The sequence below is a fragment of the Ambystoma mexicanum genome, chromosome 3p, assembly GCF_040938575.1.
Source record: "Ambystoma mexicanum isolate Mex_15411 chromosome 3p, UKY_AmexF1_1, whole genome shotgun sequence".
Classification (NCBI taxonomy): domain Eukaryota; kingdom Metazoa; phylum Chordata; class Amphibia; order Caudata; family Ambystomatidae; genus Ambystoma; species Ambystoma mexicanum.
In genome coordinates this window covers 1,264,131,128-1,264,154,209 of record NC_090925.1, presented here as the reverse complement: position 1 = coordinate 1,264,154,209, position 23,082 = coordinate 1,264,131,128, and the positions used below count along the sequence as shown (strand labels likewise).

The window sequence follows — 23,082 nt, the reverse complement described above, 5'->3', positions numbered from 1 at the left end:
TACAGCGCAGGCTAATGTTCTCAAATCCAAGCGTGGCACATGCTAACATTCACAATCCCGTCTAGATACGGCGCTGGCTAATGTTCTCAAATCTAAGTGTGGCACATGCTAACATTCAAGTTTCATTTAGGTGTGGCATATGCTAACATTCACAATCCTGTATAGATACAGCGCAGGCTAATGTTCTCAAATTTAAGTGTGGCACATGCTAACATTCACAATTCTATCTAGATACGGCGCAGGCTAATGTTCTCAAATCTAAGTGTGGCACATGCTAACATTCACAATCCTGTCTAGATACGGCACAGGCTAATGTTCTCAAATTTAAGTGTGGCACATGCTAACATTCACAATCCCGTCTAGATACGGTGCAGGCTAATGTTCTCAAATCTAAGTGTGGAACATGCTAACATTCAAGTTTCATTTAGGTGTGGCATATACTAACATTCACAATCCTGTCTAGATACGGCGCAGGCTAATGTTCTCAAATCTAAGTGTGGCACATGCTAACATTCATAATCCTGTCTAGATACGGCGCAGGCTAAGGTTCTCAAATCTAAGTGTGGCACATGCTAACATTCACAATTCTGTCTAGATACGGCGCAGGCTAATATTCTCAAATCCAAGTGTGTCACATGCTAACATTCACAATTCTGTCCAGATACGACGCAGGCCAATGTTCTCAAATCTAGGTGTGGCACATGCCAACACCCACAACTCTGTCCAGATACGGCACAGGCCAATGTTCTCAAATCTAAGTGTGGCACATGCTAACATTCACAATTCTGTCCTGATACATTGCAGGCTAATGTTCTCAATTCTAAGTGTGGCGCATGCCAACATTCACATTTCTGACATTTCAATAGGAGTTCTATCAAGTGTGGTGTATGCTAAGCCTTCCTAATTCCATTCAATTAGGCAGATGCCGACATTTACAAACCTATCTAGATGCGATGCATGCTAGCGTCCACAATTCCCTCCAGGTGTGACACTTGTTAACATTGACTAGTATGTTAGGATGCAGTGCAGGCAACATTTCAAACACTGCCATGGTTAAAATCCGACTGGTGGTCACACAGATTGCTAAGTATGCATGGGCTAAGTCTATGGCAGTCTATGATATGGGAAGATAAGGTAGAGTGGCGGGGGCATTCTGGTGTAGAGTAATTGCTTTACACCCCACCCATGCCACACTTGCAGTTTTTGTTGGTGTCTGTTAGCTGCTGGCTTCGTTGGCTTCCCCTGCTGACACCGCCAGACAATTTCTGGAGCCACCTCTGTTGGAGCCGCCCTTTGCCTTGGGGCCCTTAGCCACAGGGGGCTGCCGGGCAGGGGGCTGCCCTGCAATAGGTAGTGATGAGCTTGGGGTGGCCAATCGCGGGTGGAGGGACGGGGGAACACCGGGGTTATATGAATAAAGCATGGGGAGATACAGCCAATCACAGGGGTGGGAGGGCCTGGAAGGCTGGAGGAGGGAGGGAGAAGCAGGAAGAAGGTGCTGGAGGCAGAGGGGCACACAGGGCCTGGAGGGCCTTTAGAATGCAATTTCTGAAAAAAATGGGGTCGCTCTAGGAGCCACTCTCACCTGATGCTCCGGTGTAAGTGGAGGCAGGTCACACGGCAGGGTCACTAGGCCCTGGAAAGCTTGGGGAGATACAGCCAATCACAGGGGTGGGAGGGCCTGGGAGGCGAGAGGAGGGAGGGAGAAGCAGGAAGAAGGTGCCGGAGGCAGAGGGGCACACAGGGCCTGGAGGGCCTTTAGAATGCAATTTTTGAAATAAATGGGGTCGCTCTAGGAGCCCATCTCACCTGATGCTCCGGTGTAAGTGGAGGCAGGTCACACGGCAGGGTCACTAGGCCCTGGAAAGCACGGGGAGATACAGCCAATCACAGGGGTGGGAGGGCCTGGGAGGAGGGGGGAGAAGCAGGAAGAAGGTGCCGGAGGCAGAGGGGCACACTATCCCAAAAGATAGTGGGAAACAGTTTCATGTGCGCAACCACTTTTGATGTTAAATTAACTTGTAACATTGTATGAAAGCCAGCTTCATAAGGTTTACCGGCAATGTTCTCCTCTTTAATAGGAGACACACGACCTTTCGGTAGCAGTTTACATTTAACAATGAGGAAAAGAGAGACTTTATCTGCATGTGTTTACTTAAACTTCGATGATATAGCGTGTGATAAAATTCCCTTGGAAAAATGACTTCCCACTTCTGCGAATAACTTTCACTTGCTTTTATGACTACGCAAATATAATTTAAGGTGGCTACAGTTACTGGCAAGGTATTCCTGGTGATTTGGAATACAGAGCTTCCTTCACCGATTACACAATCACAGCGGCTGCGGGCTGCTTCTACTTCCCAAATTAATTTCTTCTGCTGCTGCTGCTTCTACTGCTACAGACACTCTTGGGATCCACACCCCTATGCTGCCCGGGTATCTCCGATCCAGCCTCTTTAAAGGAGATTCTTCCTTTCTCCAGCTTCCCTCTGCTTATTTCTGCACATAGGCATTGGGTGGATGTACAATTTCAGCTCTGCATTCACAGCATTTAGGCACACCTGGAAAGACTGACTTTTTCTCCCAGTCCCTTCCAATGCTGCCACAGCCATTTAGTGTCTGTGAGCACAGGACCAACTCAGAGCCTGCAGGTGAAATCTGCTATTTCTCTGCTCTAGCGTCCCTTCTGGGGTCACACTTCCTAGTGAACTGCCACCCTTGTGCTCTGCTTCTTCTGCTAATTTCCTGACCTTGCCTAAAACTACTAGGCCTGCCTGTCCTTGGCTCCTACATGTTTCTTCAGCCCTCTTCCTCGTCACAGTCCCCGAGGGATTCTGGGACATGTGGTCCACTTTAGAGAAATTAATTTCTCTTACTTGTTTAAAAGGGTTAAAGGTGCCTTTTCCTCCCTTGATGTCATTAGAAAAGGAGTTATAGGGTTTAACCTTTTGAGAGACAGATGGGACATTGTTCCTTTTTGTATACCTTTGGCATTGTGGAGAATATGTGATTTTAGGGGTCAAAAACAATGGCTCTGGTGATGTAGCAGCTTTAGACATTTTAATCCTAGGTTTTACTAGTTTAGTGTTAAGCATATACTGAAAGTCATCAGAATGGCAAGATGCTATAACCTCTCTCGGAATGATCTTACCAGCATCCGAGGAACAATACCATGTCTCACCCTGGGAAATCATCCCACTAGCCTGGGCCTTGTCTCCACACAGGTGATCCTCCCGCCGTACACTGGCACCAGGATTGGGATCAGGAAGCATTTGCCCTCTCCTGGCCACCTGGGAGGAGACTCTATGCAGGATTTTAGTGGGGGAGCCGCAGGATTCTCCACACTCGGCTCCAGACCTGTCATAACTGGGGTTCCTGCTTTGTTCTCAATTATTTTTACATTATGTCCATGTTGTAATTTACAGCTTTCTACAAGTGAAAGGCTGCACAGCAATCAATTGCAAATAGGTCACAGGGCAAGCTTATCTTTAGTAACCTTTTTGTGGGATGTGGCGGGTCGCAAGAAGGAGTCGGATACTTTAAGGACATTTTAATGGTTATTTTATTTAAACTATAAGAAAAAGGCCTATCTTTCCCTCAAGCTAAAGGGATTACCCTATCAATCTAAATAACTAAAGGTGCTTGTCCATCATCAGGAAGTCCAAAACAAGTGTCCTCTATCCAAGCCTAACTCTACCTGACCCTACCACTAGTATGAAAAATGCAAAGTAAGCCAAAAAGAATCTCTCTTTTCTTGCCTCCTCGTAGTCTATTTATAGAAATGTCTCTCTTTCAAATATGTGCTTCTTAAGACAATCATCTTGGATATTCTCTTGATATCTCCTTTATGAGCTCTTGTAGCACTTCCAAAACATTCCTGAATCGTTTACCCTCTTTGGTGATAAGCTTAGGACCGTTTTCCATGAGGCACACTCTCACATTCTTGTTTGTATTTGGTTGTTTATCTTTGGTTGTATATCTCTCACAGTCTTTAAATTCCACTTTCCCTAGGTTTGATATGACTTTATCCAATTCTAGTCTCTTCCTCTCCTGGGTTCTCTGTATTGGAGTATTACTTCTCTTATACTGTTCACGTGACAGTCTTATCTCACAACACTTATTCCACGTTTTTGTGGCGTGTTCTCTGCATTCTTCCCTGCACTCATGGGGCCTTTCTCCTTCTTCCCAGTGTATTTGTTTCCAGTCTCTCTTTACTTCCCATACAAGGTTACTCATTATGTTCTTTATTGGCTTCTCACAACTCTGGTTAGGCTGGTTTAGTGTTCGTATGTCGTCCTTATGACTGGGATAAGTTTCTCCACTCATATACTGTTGCCCCAGCGGCATCCCACTTTTCCCGTTCCCCCGGTACCTTTGTGTAAGCAGGGATACCTTGCAGGGCTCGGCACTCGTTCGATTACTCAACTTTGTTGTCTGGGTTCTCGATCTTGGGAGAACGGAATGCCAGTGAAACTAGTCTCCCTGCGACACTTGGCTTTGCTTGTAGGGCAGCTGCTCTGCAGCACTACTTACAGAGCTTTCGTTCACAGGCTCCCCATCATAAAAGTCAAAAGAATTGTGTGGCAACACTTTAAATCCAAGATTAAAAACATAGGATGAGTTCCCAAAAGGAAGGGAGAAGAAGGATATGTGAACTCCTTAAACCTGAGATTAAGAACAAATGGAGAGATCCCAAGAAGAAGGGTGTGCGAACCCCTTAAACCTGAGAATAACAATCCAACTATTCAAAACCCAGAGTTATGATATGGGGGCTAAAAAATAAAGAAGAATAAAAACCACATGGGTGGACAGATCCTGGAAAGAGGATACACCTTTGTTGATCTTGGAATTCTATGTACAGAGTGGCTAAAGCTAACTTGACAGAAACACATTGCTCACAAAAAATAAAGGCTGAAACAACAACAAATGCCATACCAAGGTTAACCAGGAAAATGTGCAAACATATTTTGTACTCACAAGAAGTCAAATTGCAGCCAAAAGCTGCATGCATTTTAACTCACGCAGCAGAACTCTGAGCAGGGTTTAAAAAATAATGCAGACTCATTGCCAGACGACTGTGCAAAGAAAGGTTTGTAAGAAGATGCTGCACCTTCCAAGTGGCATACCTTCTGTAATTTTAGGAGCTGGTGTAGGATATTAAAGAGCAAAGGTGGTAATAAGAATGGCCCGTTATGTTATGTCGACAAGTGCTCCTGTTCAATAAAGAATAATTCTTCCAAAAGAACATGAGTAATTTGTTCAACTGGGAAGAATTTACTTTAGCTTTCTCTAAATGCTTAAAAGCTCAAATAGTGTCAAAAACCGAAAAGCTCGGCCTACGTGAGAACTTGCTTCTTATGAAACAGCAGAACTGTTTGTGGAAATGGGCATTGGTAACTCCCATAAAACAAGCATTGGCAAAGCCAATAGTTTTGGCGTTTACTGCTGTTCTTTGCATTTTGCATTTATAGGCACCAAGGTGCAAGGAGGAGAGTGCAAAGTGCAAAGGAGGATGCGTTAAGTGGTGCAGGTGTGCAAAAGAATGAGAAGGGGAATAGAGCAAGGAAGCAAGCCATTGTTATAGGGTGCCATTGATCATGAGCAAGAGGAAATATGAGCGAGAAAGCCTGAAAGTGTGAGGGTAAGAAATACAGTGAGAGTGTGAGAGGAAGGATGAAGGGGTAGAGAGAGGCGTTAGGGTGGGTGGACTAATAGAGGGAGTAGGGTTGGTTAGGGCAGGTGGCAGGAATAGAGTGGGTAGGGTGTTTAGGGCTAGAGAAAGGGGTTAGGCTTTGTGGGCGGGCATAAAGAGAGATGGGCTAGGGCAAGGTAGGGGGAGATGGGTCAGGTGGTGGTGGTAGAGGGAGGGGTTAGGGCAGGTGGGGGTTGTGAGAGTGGAGGTGGGGGGTAGCTGGGTGTAGAGAGGGAGGGAGGGCGTGGGGTGGGTTGGACTAGACAGAGTGGGGGTGGGGTGGGTGGGGATTGAGAGAGTGGGGTGGGGTGGGTGGGGGTCGAGTGAGTGCAGGTGTCATGCCACTCAAGTATTCTTTGGTAACAACAACCACAAAAGGATACGTGTAATGATAATAAAGGATACACTTAGGATCTGTGACTTTTCTTCGCAACGTTCAGTGACGAATCCTCAAGGAAGAATCCTTTCCATTGTTTCCACTCACTGTCTGAAGTAATATACAGCCAGAGTGAAGAATCAATTGAAAGGATGAATGACTATGCACAGCCTCCAATCTGTTACAAGAGAACAATTGGTAAATAACAGAACTTCCACTGGGTTATCTTAATTTGCCACTAAACTCTGCACTAACCTTAATTGAATGGATGACTTGATGAAAGTGAAGAACCGTGCTGCTCCAGATGAATCCAATACAAAAGGAAACAACGACACGGAAGGGAAGGTTAGTAGGTAGCTAATCCCGAACGGAACGAGGGCCGGACTAGAGTCGGGATGGTGCAGTCTGGATAGCGTTCATTGTTCAGTGTACAAAACATAATCCTGTATTTTCCAGCATAGTGTGCAGTTAGGTTCTCACTCAAGTGCAGTACTTTATTCACCCTTGTAGACTAGAATCCAAACTAATATTCTCCAATGAGGAACACAACATAATAATAGGAAGTCAAAAACCCCACTGGATTATAAGGCAGTTTCACCCAATGGAGCAAACTATAACAAATAGAGCTTCCGAATGTCCGGAAGTGACTTGTAGGATCCTAAAAGAACCTTATTTAATGATATAAGGTCTCGTATCTTTAATAACCAGAATGCGCCGACGCGGTGGGAACAGCCCCTGGAAGATCGCCGCATAGAATGACTTGCAGCTGGTAGTTTCAGAAGAGGAGCTGGAGTCGTTCCGCTTAGAAGACCGCCGACAGGGAAAGCTGACAACGGAAGCTGAAGTCACTTTGGCTGGCAGGGAAGTCGCTGCAGTAATTGAAAGTTTTCTTGAAATGCACGCGGCCTGTCGAACCGTCGCGTGGAAAATGGAAATGAGGAGTAGCAGAAGTAAGCCGCCGGAAAGAAATGTCCGAAATTGGCTGAAACAGGATACTCCGAGAAGAATGCAGGAAAGCAGTTCGGGAGTGACCGTATGATCCGCGAAGGAAAAACTTCAATCAGAAGCACCGGAGCGTTCTGAGGAAAGGACCTAAATACGTGTCCTAGACACGTGACTGATCATGTGAACCAACGCAGGTTTTCAATACCATTTGGCAGGAAGTTTAAAAGTTTAGTATAAAAGGGTTTGGCTGCCGTTCTAAAGGAGTAAGGATTCTTGCTACCATGCCCCACAGGTGAGTGCATGGCAGCGGGTGGAATGGGTGAGGGGGAGAGAGTGGGGTAGGGTGGGAGGGGTAGAGTTTGGGGGTAGGGTGGGTGGGTTTAGAGAATGGTGGTAGGATGGCAGGGGCAAGAGAGTGTGGGGTAGGTGGGGGTAGAGAGGGTTGAGGTAGGGTGGGCGTGTGGGGTTAGAGACGGTGGGGTAGGGTGGGTGGGAATAGAGATGGGGGTTTGCTGAGTGGATGGGGTAGAGAGAGTTGGGATTGGTGGATATGTGGGGGTAGAAAGAGGGCAGTTATGTAGATAGAGAGAGTAGGGGGTGGGTTGGAGTACAGATGGTGGGGTAGGGTTTATTGAGAGCAGGGTAGAAAGAGTGGTGGGGTGAGAGAGTGGGGGTAGGGCGGGTGGGTGAGGAGGGAAAGAGAGTGGAGGGGTCAGTGGGAGGGGCAAGAGAGAGTAAGTGGGAGTATGGTGGTCCGGGGAGACAGAGCGGGGGTAGGGTAGTTTGGGGTAGAGAAAGAGAAGTGGTATGGTGGGTGGGAGTGAGAGAGAGAGAATGGTGGTAGGGTGAGTGGGAAGGGGGAGAGAAAGCAGGGGTACGAAGGGGGAGAGAGAGTAGGGGCCTACAAAGATGTTGTCTGTTGCTGCCCCACCAAATTGTTTATATATTTTCTGGTACAATCCATTTTCGTCAATTTGTATGGCGGAGAGGAGGGTCGGAATGCAATTTACATTCCTCCGTACCCTTCTGCTACGCCATACAAATCCTCCAGCATTTGAGCCTGCATGCGTTTTCATATGGGCGCAAATGCTGGGGATTTCTATGAAGTCTGCAGGCTTTTTGCACCAGCAAAAGGCAGACGGACTCCATATGGACCCATTGTAAACAGTGCCTGCCATGCATACATGTCAGGCAGTGTTTACTACACTTGCACAGTGGAGTGCCAAAGTGCAGGACAAAAGGTGGCGTACACGCTTGTATGCCGCCTTTTGCCCAGCACTGTTACACTCCACCATGCAAATGACCAAAATCCGGGACGTGGAGCCACGTAAGTGGAAGTTGTTATGACTCCAATTAATAACGCGTTGCGATGCGCAGCGCTGCAGCATGCACATATAATTAAACGGATGTGAAATAAATCAATGAAGCAGGAGACAGTGGTAGCACCTCTGAACTTGTTCTTATTCATGCGCGAACTGCCCCCGAGGCGGTAACCCCGCCTCCTTGCACATGTGGGACGCAACCCACCAACAAAGTAATAAACAGAGGACTGCGCCTCTAACAAACATGACAATGAAGGTAGGACATTACAGAAGTGCACATGTAACGGGTCGCCGAATTCTATGTCAAGACCGGAGGCTCGGATTATGCTTTATCTTCATCTTTACTCTCAGCAGCAAAGAAAACCAAATATGTAAATAACATACAAAAACCAAGAAAAAACTACAATAACCATGAGGTTTTTCGGATTTTGTAGTCCATCACTATAGTTCCTCAAACTGACCACGTGTCCAAATAACCAATAGAAAACATAAGTCCTCCAATAAAAACTCTTGTCCTTTCTCTATTCTCCCTCTTTCTTTGATCCAGCGAGGGTGTGTTCAGTACTCCTTCGAAATTTCATCCACGTCTTGCCTCAGACCCCGGTTTGCTTGTTATCCGACGCTCCTCCTACAGAAAAAATAAATTTACCAAAGGTGACTCTAGACCGATATAAGGGTGGGCAATCGTATACATAAACACTATAAACCGTATCTTCAAGAAATATTATCAATAATGCAAATATCTCGTCATAAGCAGTACGTAGATAAACATAACATGATAAATATCAATTACACATTCATACGATTGATAGGGTGGGATAATCCTTCGCCTCCGTGTCTTTAATAGAATTATGACTTTCTGTAACGAATGTGTGGAAAATCTGAATTCTATGTCAAGACCGGAGACTCGGATTATGCTTGTTCAAAGCTTACTTACCACCAACGATGTCGCACTTTCAATGGGTTTAAAATAGAAAGTTTTAAATGTCGATTCATTCGACCAATCTGCAGCTCTCATAATATCTTCTACCCTAGCTCCTTTGTTATAAGCTTTAGTAGCCATCGCTCCTCTCGCTGAATGGGCGCCATACCTCTCAACATCTATGCCCGCTTGAACCATCACCCATCTAAGCCATCTAGCAATAGTGGCCGGTACAATTGCTTTATAGGGTTTGCAAATCGCTATCAACAATTGAGACACTCCTGGGGGTCTAACATCCCTCGTCGTCTCCTCGTAAGTCTCTATACACCTGACTGGACACAATTTTGGTTGGGCCGGAAAAGACTCATAGGAAATAGATCTCAAACCTGTTTTGGTCCTTTTTGTTATAAGAAAGGTCACCCCATTCGGAGATACACTCTTCCTATCAACCTCCAACACTCTAACATCAGATGATCTCTTGAATGCTAAAAGACATAAAAGCATAGATAATTTGCCTGAAATCGGTTTCCGGGACAAATCTTGATTATCCGGCCAAGATAAAAACAGTTTCAAAACTTTATCTACATCCCACAACTGATTATATGCGTGCGTGTCTTTAATAGAATTATGACTTTCTGTAACGAATGTGTGGAAAATCTGAATTACAGGAAATTCCAGAGCTTCACAATGCTCTATTCCAGCACGCACAGTTGCCCAGCACATACAGGCACATAGGTGAGTAATTAGAACCAAGGAAAGGCAATGTGAGCTACTTATTCAGCTAAGGTCAAAGTTCAGTACCGTTACAGCTCTCTATTTACAAACGGCAGATAAGATAAGACAACAACAACTTCTACTATGCTAGTAATAAACAGAAGGCACTCTTTGCCATTCTCAGAGAACTTCCTGACCCCACTGCTGCTGCATCTGCTATCCCTGCTTCTCTGGATCACTGTGTGTGAAAAGTGATTTTTGATAAATCAAAACCATCAGAGACCGATTTCAAGGAACTAATGCTAAAGTCTCGGGCTCTAAAGCCCTGCCCCTTTTATCAGCAGGACCCTCGTGCACGTTTACAGCCCCAATCACCAGTCCTCTTTTCTGCGCAGATGGGACAGCACCATTAGCAACAACAGGGTGGCCTTTTCGCTATTGAAATATTTATGTATTGGGATTCTTCTTCATGTCTGTTGCATGCCCTATGCAAAGGGATTTAGACGCTGCGCTATCTAAAGCACGTTCATCAATTCTGGGTCCCTTTTGCAGTCCCTGTTAAGAGGTGTTTAGTTGGCAAACTCCACAGAAGTGGGTCAGATTCGTATGCAACAAGAAGGTAGGATCTCCTTTGTTTCACAGGCACACCAACGAAGGAATACCTGCATGACACAGAGAATCTCTGGAGTGATTCATTGAATCCTTTCCCACATTTCTCGGCACTCAACAACAGAGTCTTGTCCGAGATGCAGGAAAGGCCTACAACCAACAGTCCACTCAAACCTAATTCCAGGGTCTTCCCTGAGGTGCAGCTTTGGCAGCCTAAAACTGCCATTACTGCTGAGGTGTCGAGATTGCCTTCCACAAGGTCTAGACCTTTTTCCGAAATCATTCTGGAGGGCTATAGTGGGCCCGTCCATAAGCCCGAACAGCTTCTTACCAGGGTAAAGCCTGAGGCGTGATGAAAGGGTCGATTCAATTGCACCGACTAGGGAGTAGGTTCAGGCAGAAGGACAACACCTCATTGAAGGCGATCACCGTCCACGTGGTTCCAGCAATGAACACCCCTTTAATGTGTAAAAACTGCCCAGCACAGTAAGCAGCTGCTGCATTAAATACATAAAGAAAAGAGCAGGTTACAACTGGTCAACTGTCCACATTTCTTGGTAAAATGCCAAGTTTGTGTGATGACGGTGCAAAGTACTCAGCAGAATTGGATGGAAGCACGTCTACGGTGAAATTCCCAGTACAACATATGGGATCTTTCTCTGTTTCATGAAATGGGGCATGCTCCTCCATGCTCCTTATTGATCCCTACTACCCACTAGCGACACCCTACATAAAACTGCACTAACCCATATATTTTCTTCCTGTATTTTGGGGGTTCAATACAAAGAGAAAACTCAGATTTCATTCACTGGTATCAAAAATGGCATTTCGTTAAACTGAAACTGTGATCAAAGGGCATGAACCCTCTGGCAAAAAAGGCAGACTCCCCTGCTCACAATGGAGTGGTCAACAGACTGATCAATATATTCTGCGGGTTCCATCCTCTTCATACTCCATGTTGTATAGGCTTCCATATGATGTGCTTGTTGCTATAGGAGGCAGCTATTGACCAGTTGGGATTGGGTGAACCAATGACACGCAGCCTTAATCCACTTGTTTTTTATGGTCAGCAAAGAAATCTGCTGGATCTAAATGAAAACATATTGAGAAGAGGGCTTTGTGAGGAATCTCAGGGCGTCCTCACTTCTTTCCCCAAAATATCCTCCTCTCAGGTGGCCAGCGAAAGGCTGTCGCTATCGGATCCTGATCCTTGGGGTGGATATGCAAAGGAGGACTACTTGGGTGGAGGAGACTTGGGGAGATGAGGCACCCTTGGGTGAGACACGGTATCCCCCATTTCCTTTCCACAATGAGTCCACCATCGCCCAGGCCTTTATAGGCTGTTGTCAATCCCTTCCCTATTTTTCCTGTAAATCTTTCCCCAATAGACACCACTTGGTTAATGGGACGAGGAAGAGACCGACCAGAGAAATACATCCTCTCTTTATTGATTCAAACACATACACACACCAGTTACTTACTGTGACGAGGAGGAGGCAAGCAAGAGCAATACAGAACTCCCAAGTCAGCACTGACCGGTCTAGTCCTTTTCGGACCAATCAACCGGGTGGGAGGTTTAAAAGCAGCAAGAATGGGGCAAATGGAGTCAGCTGTGGAAGCAGATCTACAGACTGCTGGAGGAGCGCAGACCTCTCCTGGACAGCGGCATTACAGACAGACTGCTCGAGTGCCCCGGTCAGATGCAGAGTGTATGCAGCGGGAAGCAAGAATAAAGGAAGCTGGAAGCCTGTGGTGAACCCTGGAAGGGAACCGGCGTGACCAAGCAAAGCTTCGGAGTGAGGCCCGAGCTGCGAGAGATGCATTGGTGGCAGGATCGAAGCCACGGAGAGCCGCTTTGGAGACAGAGCGAGCCGCCTCACGAGAGAGTGTTCATGGTGGCCGTCAGCCTCGCTGGAGCACCGTAAGCACCGACCAGTGAGTCAACCTAGGAAGGCGGACACCGGGCCAGCAGGCAAGCATGTCACTTGTGAGAACTTTAATGAATGCCGATCCAAAGGAAAGCAAGCACTTTTTTAATACCGATTTGAATGAAAGCAAAAACTTTTGAATGCCGATTTGAATGAACGCAAGAAAACAAGCACTTTTTGAATACCGATCAAAATGAAAGCAAGTTCTGTTGAAAACTGATCTGAATGAAAACAGTTTTGTGGAATCTTACGCTATAAAGAAACTGTGTAACTTGAGAGAACAAGCATTGGCAAGAGCCATAGAAACATGAAAGTACAACAAGTGAATAGTGGCAAAACAAGCAATGGTAAAGCATCATGAGTAAGTGAAATGGGAATAAACCAAGTACCACTGTAAAGCTGAAACAGTGGCCACAAGCAAACAAGGAAGAAGAGGCAAGACAGGGGTGTTGCGTGACCTGTAATGGGTGGACTGTGTGGTCAGACAACTGCACCTAGACCGAAGACACCTAAACATGCGAAGGCCAATTGATATCCCTGCAGATAAGCCTTTAATTGAATATAGAGGAAGTTTGATATGTACTGAAATGGAACTGTACTTTGTGGAACTTATGAAAGGTAACCAAACCATAAGACCTGGAAGTACCATAAAGAACCCCTTTTTGGAAAAGTTGATAGGCTTGAAAGCTTGGGCAAGGGAACCCCGTTGCATTGTGAACTATCTTGAACCTCGGGGAAGAGAAACCCTTTACAAAGCAAGAGCTGAAAGAAGCTCTCAACTTTTATTTGAACACTTCTCATTCTGATGCTGACATCACTGCACATTGTTTATAAGTAGCTTTGAGGGCAGGTTTAGGCTTTTGGACACAGACAGACTTTTACTTTGAACTTCCTGACGCAGACTATGCTCAGATTATTTAGGTAGGGAATTCCCACCCTAGGATAGGGCAACCTAGGCCTTTTTCCAACCTTTTTTTTTATATTGAATACAAGTGTATACCCCAAACTTTAATTCAGTTGTCTGTGTCTACTTCATGATGCCTTCATAGCTTTTTATATGAACCTGATCCCAAGACATCTATTTCAACAGATTCCTCCCTGCTCAGATGGGTGGCAGCAATGGGGATCCCACAGGTTCATGACCACTGGAGTCAAGAGGAACATAAAGTGCACATCAAGAATCTAGAGCTGAACGCAATAATTTGATGTCTTAAAGCCCCCTACTAATAATTTGGGGCTCATGGGTAATTGTAAAAATAAAACAACATGACAGCTATGCTCTACCACTAAAAACAACAATGTGCAAGATCTCTTCAGACTAGAAAAAAAAACTATGTTGGTGGACTATTAAAAAACGATGCCCCAGTAGCAACTCACTAGGTGGCTTTTTTGAATGTCAAAGCGGATGTCATGAACAGTATGGGCCTCATTTCAAGTGTGGCAGTCCGGAAGCAAGGCTATGAGTCTTCCTGCCGGGGCAGCTGTGCCCAACAGGTCTGGCCCTGCCGAGCACATCGGCCCGGTAGGCTGAATCGTCACGGAAGCTCCAGCACCGTTATCAACGGTGCTGGTGGTTCTGTCTCCCCACTCCCATAGAATACTATGGGACTCTATGGGAATGGGGATTTACAAAATCTGGCACCTGACTTCCCCTGCCGCTGGGACTTGGAATGTCCCGGTGGCACCGGGAAGTCAGGTGCCAGATTCGGTGCTACGGTTTGGCGGCAACCCTCCAGTCGCACAGGGAGGTTACCGCCAACCTTGTAATGAGGGCCTATGTCAGGTGATTCACACGTGGAATCCCCACTCCAATATCACTCAGGAAATCTTCACATGTTGATGTTCATTATTATGGATCTATTTGCAACACAAGACACAGAAGGTTACTCACTTTGCATGACGGAGTGTAAAACTGCAGGGAAAAAGGCGGTGTACACGTATGCCAACGTAACGTCACCCCACCGTCAAATTACGATTAGGAGCAAAATGAGCTCCTAAATCTTATAGATGATTCAAGGGTTTTTATTAAATGATTTCTCAGGGCCCTATGGCGGACCCTCCCTATCCCAGGCACCCCTATCCCCCAGGTTAGTATATACAGAATATTGTCTGCTACTGTCTAAGTTCTAACTTATGCTACAGATGAAAACCTAAAAGCCAAATGCCTTATCTGTCTAACCTCCCACTGGGCCTTCTCAGACTAACCCTACGCTATCCAGTGGTTAGTTGACTAAAAAGGGATAATGGGTTGTGCCTTTCAGTTATGATTCAGTCTTCTTCCTATCACACCCATATTCTCCCTCTCTGATGTTTCTCTCTTACTATTCTCCACCTTCCAACTGCACCCAGCTACTCTTCTTCTACTCACTGCTTCTTCCTTCTCTGTCCCTTCAATGTATCTCACTTCTTCTAAGCCTTGCCTCCACCCTTCGATGATACAATTCCTTTCTCTGCAATCTTACTCCCTCCTCTAAATTACTACTCCCTCCTCCACACTATTACTCCTGCCTCCATACTACTATTGCCACTGTCACACAACTACACCTGCCTCCTTACTACTAAACCCCTGCCACACTGTTACTCCACCCCACTTCCTTCTTGGACACCCTTCTTTCTATCACGCAAGCATTTCACATCCACTCTCTATATTCACTCTCCTAATCACACTTGCCAGTCTTTCGCACACACTTACAATGGAGTATCACTTGCCCTCTCTAACCAATGCCTCAGCTGCTTTATTAATCGCCTCAACACTCCACTCCAATGCCCTTTCTCCTGCTGGTCTCTTGGTCTGCTACTTATTCCTCCTCCAACTTCACCTGAACACCCAACAACTTCCTGAGGTCTTTTTTTTTATAACTCTGTTTATTTGGATTTAAACAGCAAAAACAACATAGGCATAAACATAGGCATTCTTCAGAAAATTATAGCAGTATTGTCAGTGACAAAGGCGACACAGGCATAAAGATAACAATGATACATCTGCAAAGCAGGTAATAGATGGCAGTTCTGGTTGCGGCTAATGTCTTTGAGTTAGGAGAGGGGGTGAACGGGAGAGCAAGGGGGGGCAAGGGGGAAGAGGGCGGTAGGGAGGGGATGTGCCTCAGTGAGCGTCCAGCCATTTCCCCCATATCTTTTCAAATTTTTGGGGGCAGCCCCTTGCATTGTAGATACAGCGTTCCAGAGATGCGCACCTACTTAGCTAGTTGCTCCAACGGTTTAAGCTTATTGGGTCCGCCGAGCCCCAGTTTGCGGCTATGAGTCTTTTCCCTGCACCCTTTGCCACCGCCAGGAAAACATTTTCATACTTGGTAAGGTCAACCTCCCCCCAGATTCCCAGAAGTGTCATTTTGGGGTCTTTAGGAATTAGCGTTCCTAGTATAGTGGAGATTGTATTAGTGCACTCACCCCAGAAGATTTGTAACACTTGACAGTCCCAGATCATGTGAAAGAAGGTGGCTGTCTCCCGTTTCATGTCATGCTGCATAGTGTCCCATGTTTCTCACCATGGGATGGTCACTAGTCTTCCGGCTGTTGGGTACCTCTTTCTATTCCTGTATTATGTCCAATACATCACAGAGGTTTCCACCATCGACCACCTTTAACATTGAGAAGCAAGTGGGTGACTGTAGTGTTTTCCAAACTGCAAACAGAGCCTACATGATTAGGTCATCCCAATTCTGTCCATCATCTGGTGGTTTTCCATCTTGCAGGTGGTCTTCTCCAATGTCTGTGAATTCGCTAGAAAAGAAGGAGAAAGGAAGTCTGACGTATCTGACAACCTCATCACTGATTCCCTGGAAGGAAGCCTCTCTTACGTGGCCTGGGAACAGCAGAACCTCCCTGACTCTGATGCTCGGGTGGCTATCAGCGGGAGGATCATGTGGGACAGAACAAACTCCAGGGAGACAGGAATTGTAATATAGAGATCGACTTCCCAGGTTTTTCTATCCCAGAACCTCATTTATCCCCCCGCCCACCCTTTTTGGTACAGAGACGAGGAAGAGGGATGGAGTAATGAGGATGACTGGACACTGTAAGCCAACACTGTAAACCAATGCCACATTCTAGTAATTGGAAACTGCATAGAAAGACTGGGACCTTAAAAAAGACACAGGTGAATCAAATTGGAGAGAACGAGAGAGTCAGAGACTGGAGAGACACCTGACGGATCCTGAAACTGTGGAGGATGCCAAAGGGAGCAGACTGCAGAGCGCAGCGCAGAGACCAACAAACGAGTACTTTGTGTAGAGGAGCCAGGTTGGTAGAAGTTCACTGCTTATCTGTTTCGGGCAGCCGGAGCTGCCAGACATAGAGGTAGGCAAAGCAGGAAGCTGTCAGGAATAAGGGCTGGCACCGAAGGGGAGTGCTATGGTTTGCATATTGGGGTGATAGAGCGCTGGGAGGACCTGGAACTACATTACCCAGCATCCTCAGTGCATGGGGTAGTCATGCAATCGTGCGCGTTGCCAGTTGTCTCTAATTGGGAACAGCTTATTAGCAGGCAACGGCGTGCTGCAGGTGTGGCTTATTCTGATTCCAGGGAGTGGTTGGCGGCGGTGGACATGGAAGACTGACGGCATTCGTAATTGCTGATACGATCAAGGACCTTGCTGCACGAGGAAGTCAGGATGGCAGCAGACTGATTTAAGGCGCTACGTTCTTCATCTGGGAAGTCCCGAGGGGCTCCCAGACCTCAGATAAGTACTGGGGACAAGGAAATGTATATGTGTTACGAGGCTGCCGGGTTGATTATTGCAGTGTTTTCCACATCTGGGTTGTCCTGAGGGGCTCCCAGACCACAGATAACTACTGGGGGAAAAACGTTTATGAATCTATGGACAAGGCATTGTGTCACACGTTAAATTCGCTTTCCCACTTCAAACATTAGAAGTCCGAGAAAAGCTGTGCATGCGGTTCAGTAACCTATCACCATGTTTACTATCCATTACTGTTTTTGGGCATGAAACTAAGTGCTCCGAGTGATGCAAACTAGGAAAGGAATTATTTCTGTGTTGTGTGTTGCTTTTGCCTGCCCAAGGGGCCATGTGTTCTTGTTTATCATGTTGGGCAAATTCCCATTTGTATGTGTTCCATTTCGTTGCTTGCTACATGTTTTCTGTTATGGGTTATCATGACTGAGTGCACGTAGTAAGGTGTGCTTCTCAGGTATTAGGCCGTTCATCAGAGGATTTGGTGTACAGTACAATCTCATGTTATGTTCTATGTCTAGACAGGTTAGGGTTTTTCCCTGTGCTTCCCCTTACCTATCCAACCTAGGGTTTTCCTTATCCTCTTTCCGGTGTTCCTAAAATCCCCACCCTATCCACAACCTCTTCCTAACCCCTCTTCCCCCCCATTGGCTGCCACGTGGGGACCTGTTATTTGTACCAGGTGCCTGTGCCAACCACGGTCGGAGGGTTGAATCCATTCGGCTTCCGTGGTTCGGGGGAGAGTGTCGATCTCTCTTCCCTTCCATTAAGTTGTGTTGTGACAGAAGCAACCTATTTACAAGGCGCACTGCCAGTCAATGAACCGGGGGCGTAGACACAGGTGAAACACGAGGAATGCTGAAGATGCCGCATAGAGCCGGTAAGCTCAGGGAGAGTGAGCAGGTTATCAGGACAGTTCTAGATGAGTACTGTGGACTGCATACAATCGAGAGAGCCGCAGTAAAGCCAGTGAAATCATTACTGATACAAATTCCATGTAGAGAAAGAGCCTAAGTAAAGGCAGTACAGTTCTTACTGATACAAACATTGTTAAAAGAAAGAGCCTAAGCAAAGGCAGTGGAACTACTGCAGACCCAAACACTGTTGAGAGCAAGAGCCTAAATAAAGGCAGTGGGGTTACTGAGAAAGGGTCACTGACCCACTATTGGAGAAGCGTTGTGAACTGGATAAAAGAGAAACTGAACAGAGAGCGGAGAAGCCTTGGCAGGTTAGTGAAACAGGCAAACAGTGAATCTGGAACTCACACCCATACAAAAAAGTGATGATACCCTGGCAGGCGAGTAAACCAGGGCTACGAAGATAAAGGATAAAAAAGAAAGGTCCATTCCCCTTTTTCAGGAACAAGCAACAATACCTTGGCAGGAGAGTATACCTGGGAAAGGAAGGAGGATTGAGAAAGAAACGGGAAGACTCATACCCCTTTAAGGATTCACAAAAGCTAGGTTGTGATTCAAGAGCACAGTGTTTTGATTCAAAAGAATTGTATACTTTTGAGGAAGCTCAAGGGAAGAGTTTTCCCCCTTGAAGAACTTGAAACTGTGATAAATGTTATCAAAACCACTGGACGAAATCTAGGGGAAGGGAAACCCCCTTTTCTAGTGGAACTTTATTTATTTTACTTTCTACATCTTAGAACTTGATGTTAGAAACTTCAAGAGAAAGCTATACGTCTATAGCTCAGAGAAATCCCCATTTTCACCTTGTATTTAGTTTAAAGTGTAAGGGTAAGTTTAGGATTTTGGACACAGGACTGAAGACGCTTTGTTTGTTTAACATTCTGACACAGACATTCCTTCATTTATTTGAGGCAGGGAAAACCGCAGAGTTAGGGATACATAGGATTTCTCCAACCCCTTTTATTACTTTGACAATAAAAGTTTATAACCAAAACTTAACATGTCACTGTGTCTGTGTCTTACTCTTGACCCCTTACAAAGAGAAAACCTAGCCAGCATTTGGGTTCAAAGGCATATTGTGATGTAAATCGGTATGGTACATAGAGAGACTGGCACATTGGGAGTCCTTTCTGTGCCATCACAGTATACATATATATCAGTAACATTAGAGGTCCATTTAGATTTTAATGAAGCAAGAGGCAATAAACATGAATCTAAGTGATTTTACCGAACCCAAAGGTTCGACTTCCCAAAAGTTCAACCTTTTTTTAAATGTTCTTATTTCCCACAAATATATATGTGGGGGGGAGACCCCCTAATCCCCCCACCTTACCCTTATACATTTTTTATATACTTTACCCCACACATATATATATGCTGGAAATTGGGGGTCGAACTTTTAGGAGCCAAACTTTTGGGGTTAGGTAAAATTGTTCTAAACCAATAACCACAGCCTCATCTTTAGATGCCATTTTTGTAGAACTGGGTTCTATACAATCAAAATAGCATTCATAATCGCAATCCTATTTTATTTCAAGGTATTTAAATGTGAAACTGTTTGTTTGATCCAGACTCAACTCGCTCACTAATGACCAGTCATGATATGCATCCTGGGTAATCTTTTTGTCTTGTCTCTTAATCTGAAATGGACTTTCCCAGAGCAATGGGGGCCCAACTGATTTGCTAGATGATGTCTTGATGATCTTAAACTAGTTCAACCTTAATACACTGTTTCGGTCCAGAACAGTTTGGCAAGCTCCGTAACTTTATTTAGTACAAAGGGGATTTCTACTGTAACATCTTGAAAATTCCTAGGTATCCCAATTCTAGCTTAAGAGGTAAGTTTGGAATCTTTGATGATAATGTCAACAAGTTATTTAGAATTATATTTTCCTTTATGTGTTCAGCTTTGGCGCCATATATCTCCAAAATAGGTCCAAAACACCTGCCGCCATACCTTTTTGAAAACTGTACTACAGGTTCCCCTTGGCGGGCTAAAATCAAACTGCTTTTTTCAACCTGAGTTCAGCTGCCATCCCCACTTCAACATATGCAACATAGTCAATGGCGTTAACCTGTTAGATAGGTTGAAAGGTGTCAGACACATATTAATTATTTCTTGTTTGCTCACAGCAGGACAGGCATTCAGATTTAGCCAAATTCATTGATAACCCTTTGAGATGTCATCTCTCATTATACATCATTAATTGGGCGTGTAGGCCGGGTGGGGTATTTGATATTAGTGCACCGCATGGTTGGTGAAGAGAAGAATTCTCAATCTCTCGCTCCTGATTGAGGGAGAATATTCTTAGAATTGCAAGCAATTTACCAGGTTCAGAAAACCCTCTGCTACAAGATTCCCTTACAGTGTGAACACCATGGGGGTGAGGTGACAATGCACCCCTGTATCACACCCCTATTAACTGGGAAAGATTTTACATCCTCACCACTGACGCTATATCTTATTTTTTGCATAGTTTGCATTGCACAAAGTAGTAATGGCAGATAAAAGCAGCAGAGGAACTGAAATATTTTGTAGTGTCCTCAACAGTGTACCTCTAGAGACAGCACCAAACACAGACTTTAGATTATCACACACCAGCTACAGAGCCTGTTCCTTAACAAAACAAACTTTTGAATTAACAAGAACAAGTGGAACGCCTGGCCTACTGTACTGACCCCATGCTGAAGCCTGCTGGAGAATGAGGAATTATATGAAGGTCACTTCACCAATCCTCTGTTTCAAGATTATTTTCCCATACATTTTAGCTGTGATATCGACCAAAGATGTAGGTGGAAATTCAAAGGACCCATAAAGTTTCCTTTTTTCAAAATGGGGATGAACATGGCTCCCCCTCTAGCTGCCTGGCACAGTGTGATGTCTGAAGAAAGAAATGGGTTGTCAGACCTTGGTGGGCTGCGCCAATGCTAAACTAATCCAAGGTGTAGTAGTACAACAGAGCTGCTATGCTGGGGAGAAACCAACACACAACCAAGTGCTGGTCAATACATAACCAAATTTAAAAGCAACCTCCAAAGCAAGCACTCTGTCTTCAAAACTTATTATTGACCATCATAAAAATTGAGTAGTTACAGTATGAATTATAGTTTTTTCACACATTTCAGGCAATATCGCACAATGAATGTGCATATGTGTTAGTAAAGTGACAAATACAATTAAACAATGATAAACATTGGTATGAGTATGCCAATGACGAAGAATCATTAAACAATAATAAACATTGGTATGAGTATGCCAATGACGAAGAATCATTAAACAATGATAAACATTGGTATGAGTATGCCAATGACGAAGAATCATTAAACAATGATAAACATTGGTATGAGTATGCCAATGACGAAGAATCATTAAACAATAATAAACATTGGTATGAGTATGCCAATGACGAAGAATCATTAAACAATGATAAACATTGGTATGAGTATGCCGACTACATGGCCACGAGTTTCGCCCGATGGGGCTTTGTCAAGATGATAGCAATCACTTGTATCACTTAATTATGAACAAAATGTGTATGATCATTGTCCAAATTGTAATGATCTGAAAAGAAATAGGGAGAGAAAATGGGAGAAACATTTGACAAACCACATAGAAAAAACAAAGACAAAAAAAGAAAATGAAACATGTTAGCCAATAGGCACCAAGGAATATAAATGAGTGACTATTAAAAGCCACGTAATGCTAACCTTGTGTGAAATTAACCTGATGGAGCATTAACCACAGACCTTAATGCCGTTCATCCTATGAAAATGCTGTGCTTCAAGTCTGCAATAATAAACAATAGTCATAAAGATATGTTTCACCTAAAAAATGTTAACAATTCGACAAGAATGTTATCATGTCAACCAGTCACTGCTCAAACTAATTGAATCACTAACCATCCAAAAACAAGTTAAGCACATTGTGCCACTCTTACTCACCTGTCTGCAATTCCTTAGCACCATTCTTATGGTCATCAAGTCACCTTCCTGTTTAAGGCTCACAATGGGCCCATATCTCTACAAACAATAAAACATCCATTATTACTGCCATCCAGACAATGTGTCACGCACGCTTCCAAAGAAAAATAAAAGAACAGCTACAGGTGTTTGAATACCATATACTCAATGTATGAGGGATAGATCCCCTAGGAACTGTGGTGTGTTAGGTACTGTTTGAATGAAACAATGGCATCTTGGAACGTTATTTTGTATAGTAATAATGATGTCATCACGTAAATACACATGTGACGTCATTAGTCGATGTTAGGGGCAGTACCAAACCAAAAGTTAAGAGGGCTCCAACGAGAGTCCTGCTACCTTTTGGCTTTTCTCACCCCTTGTCTGTCCCCAGCCCGAGCAATTTCCTAATAGCTGCTAACGATCTAGGGAAGGGACGAGGAGTGGGAACTCGGATTCCCACCGGCACCATGTCTGCAGATGGAGGGAGTGTGGGAAAAACAATGATGGTTCCCAGACAAGTGCACGGAGCTGGAGCAGTGCCCACACCTTCATCGGCAGATCTAACCCAAGGTATGTTGATGTGACCAGGTTTGGGGCATTGGCTGAGGCAATTGCAGGTGTTGGATGGCATGACTGGGAATGATGCAGAGCGTGAACGATGACAGGAGCAACTGCAAGCGTGAGCCTGCGCAATGCCTAAAGTGCCTATACACGCATGTTTGAGAGTAAGGGTATTGCATGGTATGGCGCGGGCATAGGAGGCTGTGCCCGGCATGTAATGGTAGCAGCTGAACACGTGAATCTGTACATGACCTATGCCGTCTGTGTTATGAACTGACATTGGATGGCTGCCACAGAGTCCCCTCTGGAGAAACAGTAGAGAGTGACTGGTAATCTCTAGGGGCCATGGCCATAAGAAACCACCAGCTTGTGATGTGACCAATTGAGTTGCTACTTGGAGTATCGCCCAGTCACCCCACTA

General features: G+C 45.0%; 1 long non-coding RNA gene across 1 annotated transcript in view; it reads right to left on the bottom strand.

The window, feature by feature from the left end:
• Positions 1-8,461: 8,461 nt before the first annotated feature.
• LOC138579890 (uncharacterized) overlaps positions 8,462-23,082 on the bottom strand; it is a 312,303-nt gene continuing 297,682 nt past the window's right edge. Inside the window, exons 2-4 of the long non-coding RNA XR_011304154.1 lie at positions 22,080-22,157; positions 21,846-21,924; positions 8,462-8,963 (exon numbers count right to left, since the gene is read on the bottom strand). This is a non-coding gene — a long non-coding RNA (uncharacterized lncRNA). The remainder of the gene's footprint in view (positions 8,964-21,845; positions 21,925-22,079; positions 22,158-23,082) is intronic.